At 45.6% G+C, this 17,433-nt stretch overlaps 1 pseudogene; it reads left to right on the top strand.

The window, feature by feature from the left end:
- Nucleotides 1-3,508: 3,508 nt before the first annotated feature.
- The window catches only part of LOC141117100 (embryonic protein UVS.2-like), a 128,615-nt pseudogene continuing 114,690 nt past the window's right edge, over nucleotides 3,509-17,433 (top strand).

The following is a 17,433-nucleotide window of genomic DNA, read 5'->3' as shown; positions in this document are numbered from 1 at the left end:
AGGGGCAAACAAACTGAAAAATTCTGTAAAAAACCCCCATTAATTGCAGCCTCACTGTGCCCATCAAACACAGCCACTGTGCCCATCAAACACAGCCACTGTACCATCAAACACAGCCACTGTGCCATCAAATGCCGCCACTGTGCCCATCAAACGCAGCCACTGTGCCCATCAAATGCTGCCACTGTGCCCATCAAATGCTGCCACTGTGCCCATCAAATGCTCCCACTGTGCCATCAAATGCTCCCACTGTGCCCCATCAAATGCTCCCACTGTGTCATCAAATGCTCCCACTGTGCCCATTGAATGCTGCCACTGTGCCGCCCGCCCACCATCTGCCCGGCACTTACCCTGTCTCGGTGGGGCAGCGGGTGATGGCAGCAGACGATGTCCTCAATGTCTTCTTCTCCCGTCCTCTCCTCCCGTCCTCACCTATGATTGGATGCCTGATAGGCATCCAATCACAGCGCCTGTCGTTTCAGCCAATCAGGTGATGGGTAACAGAGCCTATGGCTCTAATCAGGTGCTTCAAAAACACCCCCCACTGCTGTAATTCAGGCACCTGGCGCCCGAAATGGGGCCGGGCACTTGAATAGGGGGTGGCAACGGGGGCCATGGATAGATTCATGCAATGCATGAATCTTTCTATTGGTGATAGAGGGGGTAGCTGGAGTGTGGCTCCTTGACTTGATAGTGCAATATTTATTGGTTTTAAGATTGCTTTAGTGAAAAAATGATTATTACACTATGAGGCTGTGTCAGCAAAGTCCCCGTGGAAGATGCAGTACTGGTCGCTCTAGCGCGTACCTGATTCTCCTTGCTTTCTGCCAGCACCTGACCTCAGCCTGCCTTTGACTCTGAACCTGTCTGCTCCTCTGGTACCTCACTGCCCGCCTGTTGTCGACCCTGCCTGTGACCTGACCTGTTCGCCTTGCTCCTGCTCCAGCATCATCACCCCAAGTACCGGACTTTCCGCAATGCTTGCAAACTTTACTTTGCTCTGCAACCTCGCACCTTTTCCTTAGAAGCAACCAAAGTGGGCTTCGTTATTTCCTTATTGTCTGGTGAACCCCAAACTTGGGCCCACCGCCTTCTGGAGCAAAAAGCAGAATTATTGATCAACCTTACCACGTTTTTTGCCACTATGTTTCAGCTCTATGAGGATTCTTAGCAAACTGCTACTGTTGAGGCCACACTCCATGCTCTACAACAAGGTCGCAGAATGGCAGAAGACTACGTGGAAGAGTTCAGGCGTTGGAGTTCTGATACTATCTGGAACGATTCAGCCCTTCATTACCAATTTCGGATGGGGCTATCTGACCCACTGAAGAATGAACTTGCACGGGTCGGGATACCCCAATCTTTGGATGAGCTCATTAACCTGTCGATCCAAATCGACTGACGCTTAAGAGAGCGCTGATCCGAAAGATCTACAAGCCAATACCGGCCCACTTGGATGCTTCCAAAGATTCCCAGCTTTTCCAGCCAGATCCTACCTGTTCCAGCTACTCCGGTTTCTGATACCTCCAAGCCCATGCAGTTAGGCCTACTTTGTCCTTCCCTCACCCTGGAAGAACGAAAACGCAGACGGCTCAACAACCTCTGTATGTACTGTGGGGAACCCGGGCACTACGTAAGGTCTTGCCCTACAAAAATGCGTAAGTGCCATCCAATCTATTCAATGTGTGCACCTGTTTTACCTAACTCAGCTTCTCACCTGGCTCTTTCCATCATGTTGCAGTTCCCAGGAAAGAATATTCCAGTCTCCGTCATTGATTCCGGAGCATGCAGTTGCTTCATAGACTTAGCATTTGCAGCCAACCACCGCATCCCTCTCCAACCAAAGACCCGGGGACTAGCTGTACACCTTTCTGATGGCTCTGTCATTAAATCCAGTCCAGTCACATAGGAGACTGTCCCTTTGCTGGCCACCATGACCCTCCATCATCAAGAACTTTTATGTCTGGATGCCATCTCTTCACCACTGTTTCCCATCATCTTGGGTATGACCTGGCTGCAAGCCCATAACCCCAGCATTGACTGGGCCATTGGAGAGATCAAGTTCCTTTCCAGCTACTGCCAACAGCATTGTTTGCAAGGAGCTTCAGTTAAGCTCTCACAACGACTCTGCCTTGACACGGACACCGAATTACGGCAGTCAATCCCAGTAGCATACCATGACTTTCTCGGGTCGTGTTTAGTAAGAAGGGGGCAGAGACCCTTCCCCTTCATAGGCCTTATGACTGCCTTATAGAACTACTACCAGGAGCTGAAGTTGCATTTGGGAGAATCTTTCCTTTAACTGAGCAGGAGTTGGGCACACTAAAGGACTATATTGACGATAACCTATAGAAGGGTTTTATTTGTCCCTCTATCTCTCCGGCTATCGCAGGCATCTTTTTCGTTGAAAAAAAGGATCATTCACTACATCCCTGCATTGATTACCAGGAACTGAATAAGATCACCATCAAAAAACGTTATCCACTGCCTCTTGTGCCTGAGCTGTTCCAAAGGCTGGGGTCCGCAGTCATTTTCACCAAGTTGGATCTTCAGGGAGCCTACAACTTAATTCGCATTCGAGAAGGATACGAGTGGAAAACTGCCTTCCATTCCTGATTCAGGCACTTTGAGTACCTTTGTTATGCCCTTTGGATTAGGTCGTTTGACAATATGAGCCACGCCAAGTAATCTCAGGAGTAAGATCATTACAGATTCTTCAGTGTAGGTAATACCTTTTTCTCCAATGTGTCCCGTCCAACTACCAGATAAATTAGGATATGGACAGTTACAGTAGATCATGCCTAAATCTGGCTGATTTTTCACGGATCTGTTTTGGCACACAAATGTTAAAACTCCTAAAATTAATTTTTAGACACTCCCAGCGACCAAAAATTCTTCCCTGCCCATTACAGCATATCCTTAGGACAAACATCCCCTTTTTGGGTGTGTGGCAGTTTGATCTACGGGTGCTTGTGACGGATGGATTTTCTCTTCTGACCCTTTTATTCCTAACTGAATTATCGCATTCGAGTTGGAGAAACGCTCTTAGCACCGATCCAACTTACAACTTTGAAAATAATAAGCTCGGTTTAGTCCCTGAATGAGATAAAAACCATGTGTTTTTCGGAATGTGTTGGATGATCTGTGGCCTTGACAGTTTCTGGGCTTTGGTTCATAATTGGTCTTTTAATTCTGTGTTTTCATGTATATGTTTTGATTTTATCCAATGCTTTGTATTGTGTTTTTCACCATGAGTTGTCTATTCGTGTAATAACATCCAATCATTTTCTACATATTTCCTGTCTGTAATCCATTCAAAGTCCCACTTCTCTGAGGAAATTGATTTTACTATATGTATATGGGGATGGGACAACAGACAGTTTTCTATCAGTTAGCAAAGGCAAATCTTTTTCTTTACTTCGGATTATGTAATGCACCGGCCACGTTTCAACACTTCGTCAACAACATCTTTCGTAACTATCTGGACTTGTACGTCATCGTATACTTGGATGACATCCTGATCTTCTCCTCCCCAGTAGATGACTATCGCAGACATGTCCGAAATGTTCTAATCCGGCTCAGGCAGCATGGCCTTTATGCCAAACCGGAGGAGTGCGAATTTGAACTTTAGTGTATCCAGTTTTTAAGGCTAATCATCTCTGTCGAAGGCATCAAGATGGATCCTCAGAAAGTTACTGCCATCCTGGACTAGCCTGCCCCCACAGATATGAAAGGGGTTTAGTGCTTTATCGCTTTTGCCAATTTTTATCGGAAATTTATCAGGGGGTTTTCTGCGATAATCACTCCTATTACCGAACTGACTAGACAAGGAACCCGATTTTTCTGGTCCCCTAAGGCACAAACCGCCTTTGAAAAACTTAAAGAATTATTCACTTCAGCTTCCATCCTGAAGAACTCTGACCCTGCCTTACTGTTTGTCCTCAAAGTTGATGCTTCGGAAGTTGCAGTAGGGGCTGTGCTGTCCCAGTGGCAAGGAGCCAAGGCCCTTCTCTATCCGGTGGCTTTCTTCTCTCGCAAATTATCAACAGCGGAAAGGAATTACGATGTGAGAGGTGTGAGCTTTTGGCCATCAAGGCTGCATTAAAAGACTGGCGTTATCTACTTGAGAGTGCTGCACATCCCATTTTGGTCTATACGGACCATAAAAACTTGGAATATCTGAGAACAGCCAAGAGATTGAAACCACGGCAGGCAAGGTGGGTACTTTTTTTTTCAAGATTCCTGTTCCACATCACGTACAGACCAGGGTCAAAGAATATTAAACCAAATGCACTTTTCCGTATGTTCAATGACCCTAAGAAATCTACACTCCCAGACACCATACTCCCTTCGGGAAACTTCTTGTTGCTTCAAGGGGATCTCATTTCCCGAATTAAACAAACCTCTGCTGAGTTGGCCCCATCTTCTGAAACCAGCGTAGTAGGGGTGCGCATCTTCACTGGTTTCACGATTCGATTCTGCGATTCAGCACGATGCACCACTATTACCGATGAGCTCCCACTTCCACTTGGACCGCCTAGGCAGCCCTTCCTCCCTGCAATCTTCTGGGACACATCACAGTTCCCAAAAGATTGCCTGGCTATGCAGGAAAGCGCAGTGAGACATGCGCACCCGGCTGTGAAGCTGCGAGCTGTCACAGCCGGATGCCCACAGTAGTATTGCCAGCACCGTGGACAGGCGGGGAGAGAAGGGAGGGTTTGGGTGGCCATGTCGCTGGATTGTGGGACAGGTGAGTGTCTTTTTATTAAAAGTCAGAAGATACACTTTTTTTGTAGCTGCTGACTTTTAATAAACAAGAAATTGACTGGAACTCCGTTTTGAATTAAAAATAACCTCTCTCCCTTAAAAAGTACACTAATCCGGTGCACTACAGGGTACAGACATTCACACACACTGCTGCTTGGAGGTCAGAAGGGATTACAATCCACAGCTGACAAACAGCCCTGTGAAGTTCCCTGTACTGTCTCTGTGCTGACCAGTGGCAGCTGATGCTCAAAATTTTTTGGGAGGCGCAAACAAACTGAATAATACTGAACCTCCCCCATCAAACGCAGCCACTTGTGCCCATCAAACGCAGCCACTTGTGCCCTTCAAAAGCAGCCACTTGTGCCCGTCAAACACAGCCACCTGTTCCCATCAAACGCAGCCACTTGTGCCCATCAAATGCAGCCACTTGTGCCCATCATAAGCAGCTACCTGTGTCCGTCAAATGCAGCCACCTGTTCCCATCAAACGCAGCCACCCGTGCCCGTTAAATGCAGCCACTTGTGCCCGTCAAACGCAGCCACCTGAGCCCATCAAACGCAGCCACCTGTGCCTGTCAAACGCAGCCACCTGTGCCTGTCAAACGCATCCACTTGTGCCCATCAAACGCAGCCATATGTGCCCGTCAAACGCAGCCACTTGTGCCCATTAAATGCAGCCATCACTAACCCCCTCACAATGCACGGGCCACCACTGGTGCTGATAGTTCCTTGGCATTCCTGTTTGCACCTTCCAGCACACTAGGAGTTAACAGTGGAATGTGCACAGGATAGCCAGGGACCTGTCAGCAGGGAGCGAGAGGTGTAAGGTTACTGTTGTTAAAATGACTTTCTTTTCATAAATTCTGTATTACAATGGATGATGTGCCCCGCTGTACTGTGTGTGCTTTTTAAAAAACGATGTCACTTCATACCGAATTTCACTGTAGTATGAAATATCCCGCTCATGTGACTCCCAGCCCGTCCCGCCCCTCTCTTCTCTCCGCTCTCCTCTCAAGTCTCACGTCTCCTGAGTCCTGACGTCAGCGGGGAATTCGATTATGATTATCTGGTCAATGATTCGATTCAATTTGATTCCGCGATGCATCACAATGCATCACGATTACCGATGAGCTACCACTTCCACTTGGGCCGCCTAGGCGGCCCTTCCTCCCTGCAATTTTCTGGGACACATCACAGTTCCCAAAAGACTGCCTGGCTATGCAGGAAATGGAACAAGAAAACACTGCGCTAGACTAAAGCTAATAAGAGCTGCAGTTCAAATGTGCAATAGACAACAATGGGATAAAAACAAAGAAAAAACTGCGCTAAACCCTTATACCATGTGTGAAGGTATATATGAAAAGACATCAAACTGATTGTGGAAATATATGTGAATCCTCTAAAGATTAAATAGGATGACATACAAATCAAAAATGAGCAATCAGTATTGTATAATAAAAATCACAAAAGTGCCAAAAGCACAAAATAGTGAAACAAAAAAAGTCCCAGGACCGAAAAGGAAATCTTCTAAAAAGATGGGAAGAGTCCCCAGTTGGCTCTTTGTAGGGATCAGTGTATGAAAGTGGAAAATGAAAACGACACCCCTTGCAGTGATCCTCCACCTTTAAAAATACATGCTTACCAGATAGTAAGCTTCAATAAGCTCGTAGATAAACCAAAGGCCGGATAACCAGCAAATATTGGAATATTCCTCTGTTGACGTGGCAGATGACAGGCAAACCAGGTTTGTATAGGACCTTGTGTTCAGGCATCCAGCAGCATCAGGACATCACTCAATCAGTGTACCACGGACATGCATGGGGCAGGAGGGGGTTGCCACAACCCAAGTCACCACCATAGTTGCAAAAAGGAAAGGCCCATAGCGTAACTCCGTACAAATACATTTATTAAAACACGTAAAAGACTTACATTCCAGTATAAGAAGTAAAGCGGATTCGCCAGCCGGCTGGCAAGCGCCCGTTCAGATGAAAAGCGATGACCTCAGAATGTCAACCTCCCGACGTACGTTTCGTCTGTATTCAACGTCGTCTGGGGAACGGGCGACGCTCCGAGCCATCGCTATTATATAGACAGATAACACCACGCCTCAATGTGATCTCGAAAGGCGCAAGCACATGTGTCAAATCCACGGGAGCGGTCGAAAGCAGACCGTCCACATAGGAGACAACCATTTCGACTGATAGAATTAAATTAAAAAGAAAGGAAAATAAATAGATGGAATTCGCCCTATATATACCAAACCAAACTACAAATAGTATTCAATGGGCATTCGACCATTAAAATAGAGAATTATACCAACATATCACTAGCAGCATGGATTAGCTGTGAGACGGTATAACGCCATCTTGTGGGGAAAATCTTTTAATCGTAAAAATTGAATTAAAAAAAAGGGAAATTAGGTCAATAACAAAAATTTAAAATAAAAAAAATGTATTAAAAAAAAGGGAAAGATTGCAGCAAAATAACAAATGTCCACAATGGTGTCACCACTGTCCACCACCAGTTAAGATAGAACAAAACTGCAAATAATCACAATGGCACTACCATTGTCCATTACCAGTGAACACGTAAACCATTAAAAATATGGACACATGAGACAACGGCATCGAGAGATCACATCGAGTTCACATAAACCTAAAAGTGGACGTTAAGCTACAAGATCAATATGGGAATAACAATATTAGGCATTGTCAATAAAGGCATTCAGATCTATCTCCACATTTAACCCAAATGGTGTATAGCACTTAATCCTATGTATCCACGCCATTTCAAGACGTGATATGCCTCGGACCAAAGAGCCTCCCTTCCACGGACAGGTAAATTTATCTATCCCCAGGAAAACAGTTTTATCTGGATTCTTATTGTGGGCTTCCAGGTAATGCCTAGAAACAGGGTGTTTGGGGAAACCAGTCAGGATATTTGTCACATGTTCATTAAGTCTAACCATAAGGGGTCGCTTAGTCCTGCCCACATACTGTAACCCGCAAGGGCATTGGAGCAGGTATATGACCCCCTTGGTAGAACAGGTGACAAAAGGCTTTATCACAAACTCAACCTGCGTACTATTGGATCTAAAGGAATGGATTCTCCTCTGAGTACAACCATTCAATGTGCATATTCTGCATCGCCTGCACTGATAGAATCCTGTGAGATTGTCAAAAAAAAAACCTTTTGTAAGTAGGTGGATCAATGATATTATCAGCAATGGTGCCTCTAATAGAGGGTGCCCCCTTATAGACCACTTGAGGTCTAGGAGGGAGGATGGTATTAAAAGTAGAATCACTCATAAGGATGTGCCAATGCTTTTTGATCATCTGACCTACCTTCCTATGCTGGATAGAATAGGTTGTGATAAAAGAAGCAGATGGTACCCTATTGGTATCAGGCCTCTTCTCTTTGAGTAATTCACTTCTATCGATAGATAATTCCTCCTCTAGTGTGTTACTAAGGTGTAAGTTCGAATAGCCCTTCTCCAGAAAGCGTTTGGTCAGGACATCCGCCTGCATCAAAAATTCACTACTATCAGAGCAGTTACGCCTTAGGCGGATGTACTGGCTTTTAAGCACCGACCTAATCCAAGCCTCATGGTGGCAGCTATAAGTGGGGATATATGAATTACGGTCGGTGCTTTTAAAGTAGGTAGCAGTGGTGAACTGACCATCTTTTATCCGAATGGTTGGGCATAGACGACATCCTCCTCCCAGAGGGCCATAAAGAGGTTCGCCAAACTGGGGGCATATTTAGCCCCCATGGTGACCCCTCTATCTTGCTTATAGAATTGGCCTCCGAACCAAAAATAGCTCCGAGAGGCAGCAAATTGAAGCAACTCTAAAATAAAAAAGATTTGTTCATCCACTAGGCCTGAGTCCCATCTGAGAAAGTATTCAACTGAAAACAGACCAAGATTGTGTGGTATGACAGTGTAGAGGGACGTGACGTCAGCAGTCACCATCCACATTCCCTACTTAGGGGTGAGAGCCGCCAACAGATTAATTACCTGACGGAAATCTTTTATGAAGGAAGGCATTTTGTTAACCAATGGCTGAAGGAAGAAATCAATGTACCTGCCCACCCGGGATGTGATGGAATCTATGCCACTAACTATAGGGCGGCCCGGGGGGCAGGTAGTATGCTTATGAATCTTCGGCAAATAATATATCACCGGGGTACGTGGTGTCCTAGGTATCAAATAAGTTTTCTCTTTCTTATTGAGGATGCCTAAATCAAAACCTCTCTGGACCAGAACCTCCAACTCCTTTTTGAATTTGATCTTAGGATCAGATCCAAGGGGAGTATAGGTGTCTCTATCAATATTCTATGCATCTCCGCAAGGTAGTCACTTTTATTTAAAATAATGATCCCTCCTCCCATGTCTGCCGGTCTGATTACCAGACCCTTGTTTTCACACAAGGAGTCCAGTCCAGCAACAAAATCCCTATCCGTTCTCACCTGGTTAACCGGCAGGAAAGCGCAGTGAGACATGTGCACCCGGCTTTGAAGCTGTGAGCTGTCACAGCCGGATGCCCACAGTAGTATTGCCAGCGCCGTGGATAGGCGGGGAGAGAAGGGAGGGTTTGGGTGGCCACGTCGCTGGATTGTTGGACAGGTGAGTGTCTTTTTATTAAAAGTCAGAAGATACACTTTTTTTGTAGCTGCTAACTTTTAAATAAACAAAAAATTGACTGGAATGAATTAAAATTAAAAATAACCTCTCTCCCTTAAAAAGTGCACTAATCCGGTGCACTACAGGGTACAGACATTCACACACACACTGCTGCTTGGAGGTCAGAAGGGATTACAATCCACAGCTGACAAACAGCCCTGTGAAGTTCCCTGTACTGTCTCTGTGCTGACCAGTGGCAGCTGGTGCTCAAAATTTTTTGGGGGGGCGCAAACAAACTGAAAAATACTGAACCTCCCCCATCAAAACGCAGCCACTTGTGCCCGTCAAACGCAGCCACTTGTGCCCGTCAAACACAGCCACCTGTTCCCATCAAACGCCGCCACCTGTTCCCATCAAACACAGCCACCTGTTCCCGTCAAACGCAGCCACCTGTTCCCGTCAAACGCAGCCACTTGTGCCCGTCAAAAGCAGCCACTTGTGCCCATCAAACACAGCCACCTGTTCCCGTCAAATGCAGCCACTTGTGCCCGTCAAACGCAGCCACTTGTGCCCGTCAAACGCAGCCACTTGTGCCCGTCAAACGCAGCCACTTGTGCCCGTCAAATGCAGCCACCTGTTCCCATCAAACGCAGCCACCTGTGCCCGTTAAATGCAGCCACCTGTGCCTGTTAAATGCAGCCACCTGTGCCCGTCAAATGCCGCCACCTGTGCCTGTCAAATGCAGCCACTTGTGCCCATTAAACGCAGCCACCTGTGCCCGTCAAACGCAGCCACTTGTGCCCGTCAAACGCAGCCACCTGTGCCCTTCAAACGCAGCCACTTGTGCCCGCCAAAAACGCAGCCACCTGTGCCCGTCAAACGCAGCCACCTGTTCCCATCAAAAGCAGCCACTTGTGCCCATCAAAAGCAGCCACATGTGCCCGTCAAACACAGCCACCTGTGCCTGTCAAACGCAGCCACCTGTTCCGATCAAACACAGCCACTTGTGCCCATCAAAAGCAGCCACTTGTGCCCGTCAAACCCAGCCACCTGTTCCCGTCAAACGCAGCCACCTGTTCCTGTCAAACGCAGCCACTTGTGCCCATCAAACACAGCCACTTGTGCCCGTCAAATGCAGCCACCTGTTCCCATCAAACGCAGCCACCTGTGCCCGTCAAACGCAGCCACCTGTGCCCATCAAATGCAGCCACTTGTGACCGTCAAACGCAGCCACTTGTGCCCGTCAAACGCAGCCACCTGTTCCGATCAAACACAGCCACTTGTGCCCATCAAAAGCAGCCACTTGTGCCCGTCAAACACAGCCACCTGTTCCCGTCAAATGCAGCCACCTGTTCCCGTCAAACGCAGCCACCTGTGCCCGTCAAACGAAGCCACCTGTGCCCGTCAAATGCAGCCACTTGTGACCGTCAAACGCAGCCACTTGTGCCCGTCAAACGCAGCCACTTGTGCCCGTCAAACGCAGCCACCTGTGCCCCTCTCCTCTCTCCGCTCTCCTCTCACGTCTGCTGAGTCCTGACGTCAGCGGGGAATTCTCATCCCTGCCCGCTGACTACAGCTATCACATCAGAAGAGAGGCGGGCGAGACTGAGAATTCCCCGCTGACGTCAGGACTCAGGAGAGCGGAGAGGGGCGGGATGGGCCGGGAGTCACATGAGCGGGATATATCGTACAACAGTGAAATTCGGTATGAAGTGACAGTTTTTTAAAAAGCACACACAGTACAGCCAACGGGGCACATCATCCATTGTAACACAGAATTTATTAAAAGAATGTAATTTTAAAAATACTCTCGGAGTGCATTCCCGGTAGGGGTGGAGCTAGTCGCCATGATGTCACCCGCAATCGATTTTCCGGTCCTTATGCATCGATGCCGCATCAGGGACACTTGAATCGCGATGCAATGATTAATTTCAGCACTCCTACAGCATAGGGGTGCAGGATGGTTTAATTTGGCATGAAATTGTGGTACCTGAGAACCTAAGGGTAGCAGTGTTGGAGTCTGCCATAACCATAAGTTGGCCGGACACTTCGGTGCTCTGAAGATGGCCGAATTAATACAGCGCACGTTTTGGTGGCCTCAGCTGTAGGCGACTGCAAAAGTTACGTGGAGTCATGTAACACCTGCTCCTGAAGCAAAAATAGCCAGGCAAGAGCCTGGGATCTATTGAAGCCATTACCCGTCCCAGAGAGACCTTGGAAGATGATCTTGATACATTTCATCGTGGAACTCCCCCCCCGGCAGAAGGTTTTTCTATTATTTTCATGGTGGTGGACAGGCTGTCCAAAATGGCTCACTTTCTACCTATGAAAGGAACACCCTCGGCTATGGAGACTGCGAAGATCTTTTTATTAGAGAGATTGTGAGGCTTCATGGAGTCCCAGCCAACATTGTGTCTGATCGGGGTGTCCAGTTCACCTCCAGGTTCTGGAAGGCTCTATGTGGTTCCCTTGAGATTGAGTTGGCTTTTTCCTCTGCTTACCATCCTCAGACGAACAGGCAAAAGGAGAGAACCAGTCAAACCTTAGAACATTATCTCCGTTGCTTCTCTTCCTTCTCACAGGATGACTGGGTCTCATTACTGCCTCATGCTGAGTTAGCTTACAATAACTCTCTTCATTCTGCCATCAAGCAGACTCCATTTTTTGCTAACTTCGGCTTCCACCCATCTTTCCTGCCCAGTACAATACCTGAGTGTGCCATTCCTGTGGTCTCCAAGACAATGGACTTCTTTCTTAGCCCTCATGCACACAGGCTGTTAAAAAAAACGTTATGAAAACGCCAGTATCTTTGCAGTGATTTTTTAAAACTTTTTTCAGCGTTTTTCAGCGTTTTTGAGCGTTTTTCCGCGTTAGCGTTTTTTCTTTCAAATTTTTTTTTTTTTTTTTCAATGGATCAAAAACGCTAAAAAACGTTGGTGAATGACGTTTTTGAGCGTTTTTGAGCGTTTTTCAGCTTTAGAGCGTTTTTACAGCTGAAAAACGTCTCTCAGAACCCACTGGTCCTGTTTTTTTTTTACAGCTTTAGCCCTCATGCACACAGGCTGTTTAAAAAACGTTATGAAAATGCCAGTATCTTTGCAGTGATTTTTTTTAACTTTTTTCAGCTTTTTTCAGCGTTTTTGCAATAGCGTTTTTAGCGTTTTTGAGCGTTTTTGAGCGTTTTTCCACGTTAGCGTTTTTGAGCGTTTTTTTTTTTTTCAAATTTTTTTTTTTTTTTTTTCAATGGATCAAAAACGCTAAAAAACGTTGGTGAATGACGTTTTTGAGCGTTTTTCAGCGTTTTTCAGCGTTTTTCAGCGTTAGAGCGTTTTTACAGCTGAAAAACGTCTTTCAGAACCCACTGGTCCTGGGTTTTTTTTACAGCTTAAAAACGCCTATGCCACTTGCAGCTCAAAAACGCCTAGGTGGGCATGAAGCCATAGGCTAACATAGACAGGCCTTTTTAAGCTGCAAAAAAAGCTCAAAAAAGCAGCTGTAAAAACGTCCGTGTGCATGAGGACTTACAAGCAATAAACTGTTACAGGAAACAATGACCAAAACAGGAATATAACAAAAAAATGTTTGACAGGAGGAAACAAGGAGAGCTTATTCTGGAACCTGGCAACCAGGTATGGTTATCCACAGTTAACTTAAAAATGGTTTGCCCCTCAAGGAAATTGGGCCCTAAATTCGTGGGGCCTTTCCCTGTAAAGAGGAAGTGTCATGAGGGCCACTTAACTGATGTGAGACTGAAGTAGTGGTGAGGCCTCTCTTGCACCTCAGGACCTCAAAGCCTCTGGAGATGGAGACAGAGACCTGGTGGACATTGAGTGGCAGGGGTGCCAGGGGTGCGGAGCACTGTGCAAGCCTTAGTCCGAGATCCGAGCCGAGGTCAAGTCCAGTTGGGCAACGAAGCCTAAAAGGGTTAATCCGAAGAAGAATGGTCAAGATCCAAGCCAGGGTCAGTTATAATCTGGCAGCTGAGTACAAAAAGGGGCAAAGAAGTAGAATGGTTAAGGTACAAATCTGAGGTCAATGGCAAGCAGCAATCAAGAGTAGTCAAATAGGTTTCCAGGTCACAACAGGTTTGGACAGATCACACACTAGCACAGGAACAAGGGGGGACTGAAGATAATCCAGCAATTTGGCAGTGTCTGGGCTGGGCTTATATAGGGAAGCTTGAGGTCACTTCCTGTGCACCTCCTGGGGATTTTCCCGCCTTTTTCCATCAGGTTGATGTAATTTCCTTTACGCCTCCTGGGTATTTTCCCGCCTTTTTCCATCAGGGTGAGGTCACTTCCTGTGCATGTCCTGGGCATTTTCCTGCATTTTTACCTTTGGATTCTCCTTGCTTTCTGCCAGCACCTAACCTCAGCCTGCCTTTGACTCTGAACCTATCTGCTCCTCTGGTACCTCACTGCCCGCCTGTTGTCAACCCTGCCTGTGACCTGACCTGTTCGCCCTGCGCCTGCTCCAGCATCATCTACCTGTGCACCTGCCTGCCTATCTGCTTCCTTTGGGATCCTCTACCCCTGAACTGTGTATGGACTCTCCATCCAGCCTCTGGCTGTGGATATCGAGTGCTCCTGTTTGCCTGTCTGCTGTTCAGTTGGTGACCATCTCTAATGCATATGGGACCCCAGAGCTGCCCTTCCTGCAACTGACCCGCCAGGCTCTCATACCACTCTGCACTCCCATGCCTCCTGTTTGCTCTACCAGGGGCCGCGAGTCAGACACGTAAGGGAGACCTTCCTATGCTCCATTGGGCTCATCAGTCAGGTACGTGAAAGTTTGACAGGCTGCTTGGGTCTCCTCTCTACCTGTGTTTTTTTGCAGTTTTGAGTTCCCCAAGAAGGCAGCAGCATAGCCAATAGCCATAGATAGTATTCAGTGTTTAGCAACCAGCTACACCTCCAGGGTGGCACAGTGGCAAAGTGGTTAGCACTTAGGCCTAGGGTGAAGACCAGGTTTACCCAAATTAAAGTGAAGTGGTTCTAGAGTCAGAAGGTTTTTTTATCTCTATGCATTAAGATAAAAAAAAAAAAACCTGTGTGCAGTAGCCCCGACCCCCGACCCCCTAATACTTACCTGAGCCCCATCTCTAACCAGAGATGTTGCACAAGAATCTCGGCTGTCCTGGATTCCCCTCCTCATTGGCTAAGAAAGCAGCAGGGCGCCATTAGCTCTCTCTGCTGTCAATCAAAGTCAGTGAGCCAATGATGAGTGGGAGGAGGCAGGGCTAAACCACGGCTCTGTGTCTGAATAGACACACAGAGTAGCGGCTTAGCTCGGGTGGCCCCATAGCAAGCTGCTTGCTGTGGGGGCACTTGGCAGGAGGGAGGGGCCAGGAGCGCCGGCTGGGAACCCAAGAAGAGGATGATTTTGGCTCCTCTGTACAAAACCACTGCACAGAGCAGGTAAGTATAACATGTTTATTTTTTTATGAAAAAATACGAGACTTTAATAACACTTTAAGCAATCAGATTTTAATTTAATACGATCAAATTTCAAATTAAAAGAGAAATTATCTCTCGTTGTTTACTGCGGGTTTTTGCATTTTGCAAATCATTGCTCTCGGCACTGTATTGATGAATTATCTCATAGAATGGGTATAACCTTGAATATAAAAATAAATGTAAAATTACATTGCCATTCCCAATTTATTTAAATCTTAGCTGGAAAAATCAGTTGACGATGATATTACTTACACAAGAACTTTTTATGTAATTATAGACAATTGTCAGGAGACCATGGCAATCAATTACACGTTCGACAGCGGGACACCAAGACAATAATAAGATAATAATGATCATAGTGGCACACATGAAATAATAATACATTTCTAATTCCCAAACACGTACAATTAGGTCATTCTTAAAATTTGGTTTCCTGTCTCATGATTGGTCAGATCTTCTCTGGTACCTGTATAAAAGCTGATCCAGAAGATGAGTGTCATACCAAGCTTCAGAGAGAAGATATTTCACATTACAGTGAAGGAGAATTCTGAGCAAGATGAATGAAAAAGTCTTCCTCCTGCTTCTGGGCTGTGTTATGGAGCTGGTGACCAGTCTACCTCTATCTACACAAATACAGGTGAGATGATGAGCTGACATGAACAGTCCAGGGGACAGGTGACAACTATATTTAGGAAAGTATATTCCAAGGAGTTACTGACAATATTAGCTAGTAGTGAAGTGTAACTCTAGCCAAAATAGTTATCTCCTTAGTTTTTGGATAAAGTGGTGGGGGGTTAGGAATCCTCTTAGATTTTAACACTTCCTTATTACTGCCTGGGTCCCCTGTAGGGAGATTTGACTTTTGTACAGGCCATTGCCATTAGGACAGAAAGTGAGGGGAAATCCAAAATGTTATAATTAGGAACAGAACAGGGAATACAGTAAAATCTTCCAATGATGACTGTTGTGGTAACATCTGTCTAAGAAAAGATTTTACCTCACTTTTGAGAGATTCCCAGTAGGACTGAGGAGGACTCTGCTGGATGGGGATGAGTTGGGGCCAAAACTTGTTATCTCTTAGACCCCATTCACACAGGGGCAACACGACTTGCAGGTCGCCTCAGCGAGGCGACCTGCACACGACTGCCCGGGCGACTTGCAAGACGACTTCTGTATAGAAGTCTATGCAAGTCGCCCCAAGTCGCCCCCGAAGTTGTACAGGAACCTTTTTCTAAGTCGGAGCGACTTGCGTCGCTCCCCTTAGAACAGTTCCATAGCACAGAACGGGAGGCGACTTGTCAGGCGACTAGGTCGCCTGACAAGTCGTCCCTGTGTGAATGGGCTCTTATTATTGTATTTTATTTGAAATAAGATATTGATACAAAACTTTACTTTTCAGTACCATCTACTTGGAGTGAACAAAGATGGTAAGCTTTTTAACATTCTTATTTAGGAAATCATTTTTGCTTTCTTTTTGTTCTCTATCAGCTGTTTTGTTTGTTCTGCTTTTTCCTCCAGTTCATTAGTCCCTATTTTATAACATCCCTAATCCTAAATCCTACTTCCTAAATTAAAAATTGTTTGCACTGCTCCATTGGCCCTAATCAGCCTGGCCAGATAATCTATACAATTATTTTCCTTCTTCATCTAGAACCAGCCTCTAAGAAAGACCATTCCACATTTTTATAGCTTTTATGGTAAACACCCATTACTTTAAAGAGATCCTTTCACCAATTTAAAACATTGCAGATAAAACCCTTAGAAAAATAAATTATTTGAAATGCTTGCTTGCAGTATTTTCCTTTCCATAAATGGTTTATTATTCACCTGCAATGTGGCTTTGAACTTTCAAAGAAATTTTAATAAGTGCAAGTATAAGGGTAAAATGGCGCTCCCTATATAATAAAAAGCAACAGACCCAGAACACTTGTTGGGTGCTGTGTGCCTCTAATGAGACTATTAAAGGTGCATATACCAATGGTGCAAAACTGACTAAATTACTGGTAAATATAAGCTGTGAATATAAGTACAAGTATAAGGGTAAAAAGGCACTCCCTATATAATGAAAGGCAACAGACCCAGAACACTTATTAGGTGCTGTTTGCCTCTAATGAGACTATTAAATGTGCATACACCAATGGTGCAAACCTCACTAAATTACTGGTAAATATAGATTGTAAAGATGATACAAAATATATTACAAAAGTGATTCAAAAAACGTGCTAATCCAATATCATAGATCCAGGTATTACAATACGAAATAATAATAGGAAAAAGCCAGTCCCAAATGTGTCTGAAAAATATTAGATAATAAAAATATAAATAAAAAACCCCAAAAATTAAAACACAAGTGCTAAATCCAAAAAATACATCAAGAGATCAATCAAAACAAAGTCTTTTGTGATTCTTAAGTGCTTGGTGACTGTAAACACAGGAAAAATCCAGGTGACTTTTTCGGTGCTCCCCCTCTTGGGTCCCCACTCACCAGCTCCAATAACCCCTACAGAGGTGTCTCACATAGAAGATAGGCTTGATGTACCAAAGATGTTTCCAAAGATAGATCATGCAGCTAGGCTCCTCTCCAACC

This window comes from Aquarana catesbeiana, linkage group LG13 (genome assembly GCF_042186555.1).
Source record: "Aquarana catesbeiana isolate 2022-GZ linkage group LG13, ASM4218655v1, whole genome shotgun sequence".
In the NCBI taxonomy this organism is placed as follows: domain Eukaryota; kingdom Metazoa; phylum Chordata; class Amphibia; order Anura; family Ranidae; genus Aquarana; species Aquarana catesbeiana.
The sequence above is the reverse complement of the archived record's forward strand: the minus strand, read 5'-3'. Positions and strand labels throughout refer to the sequence as shown.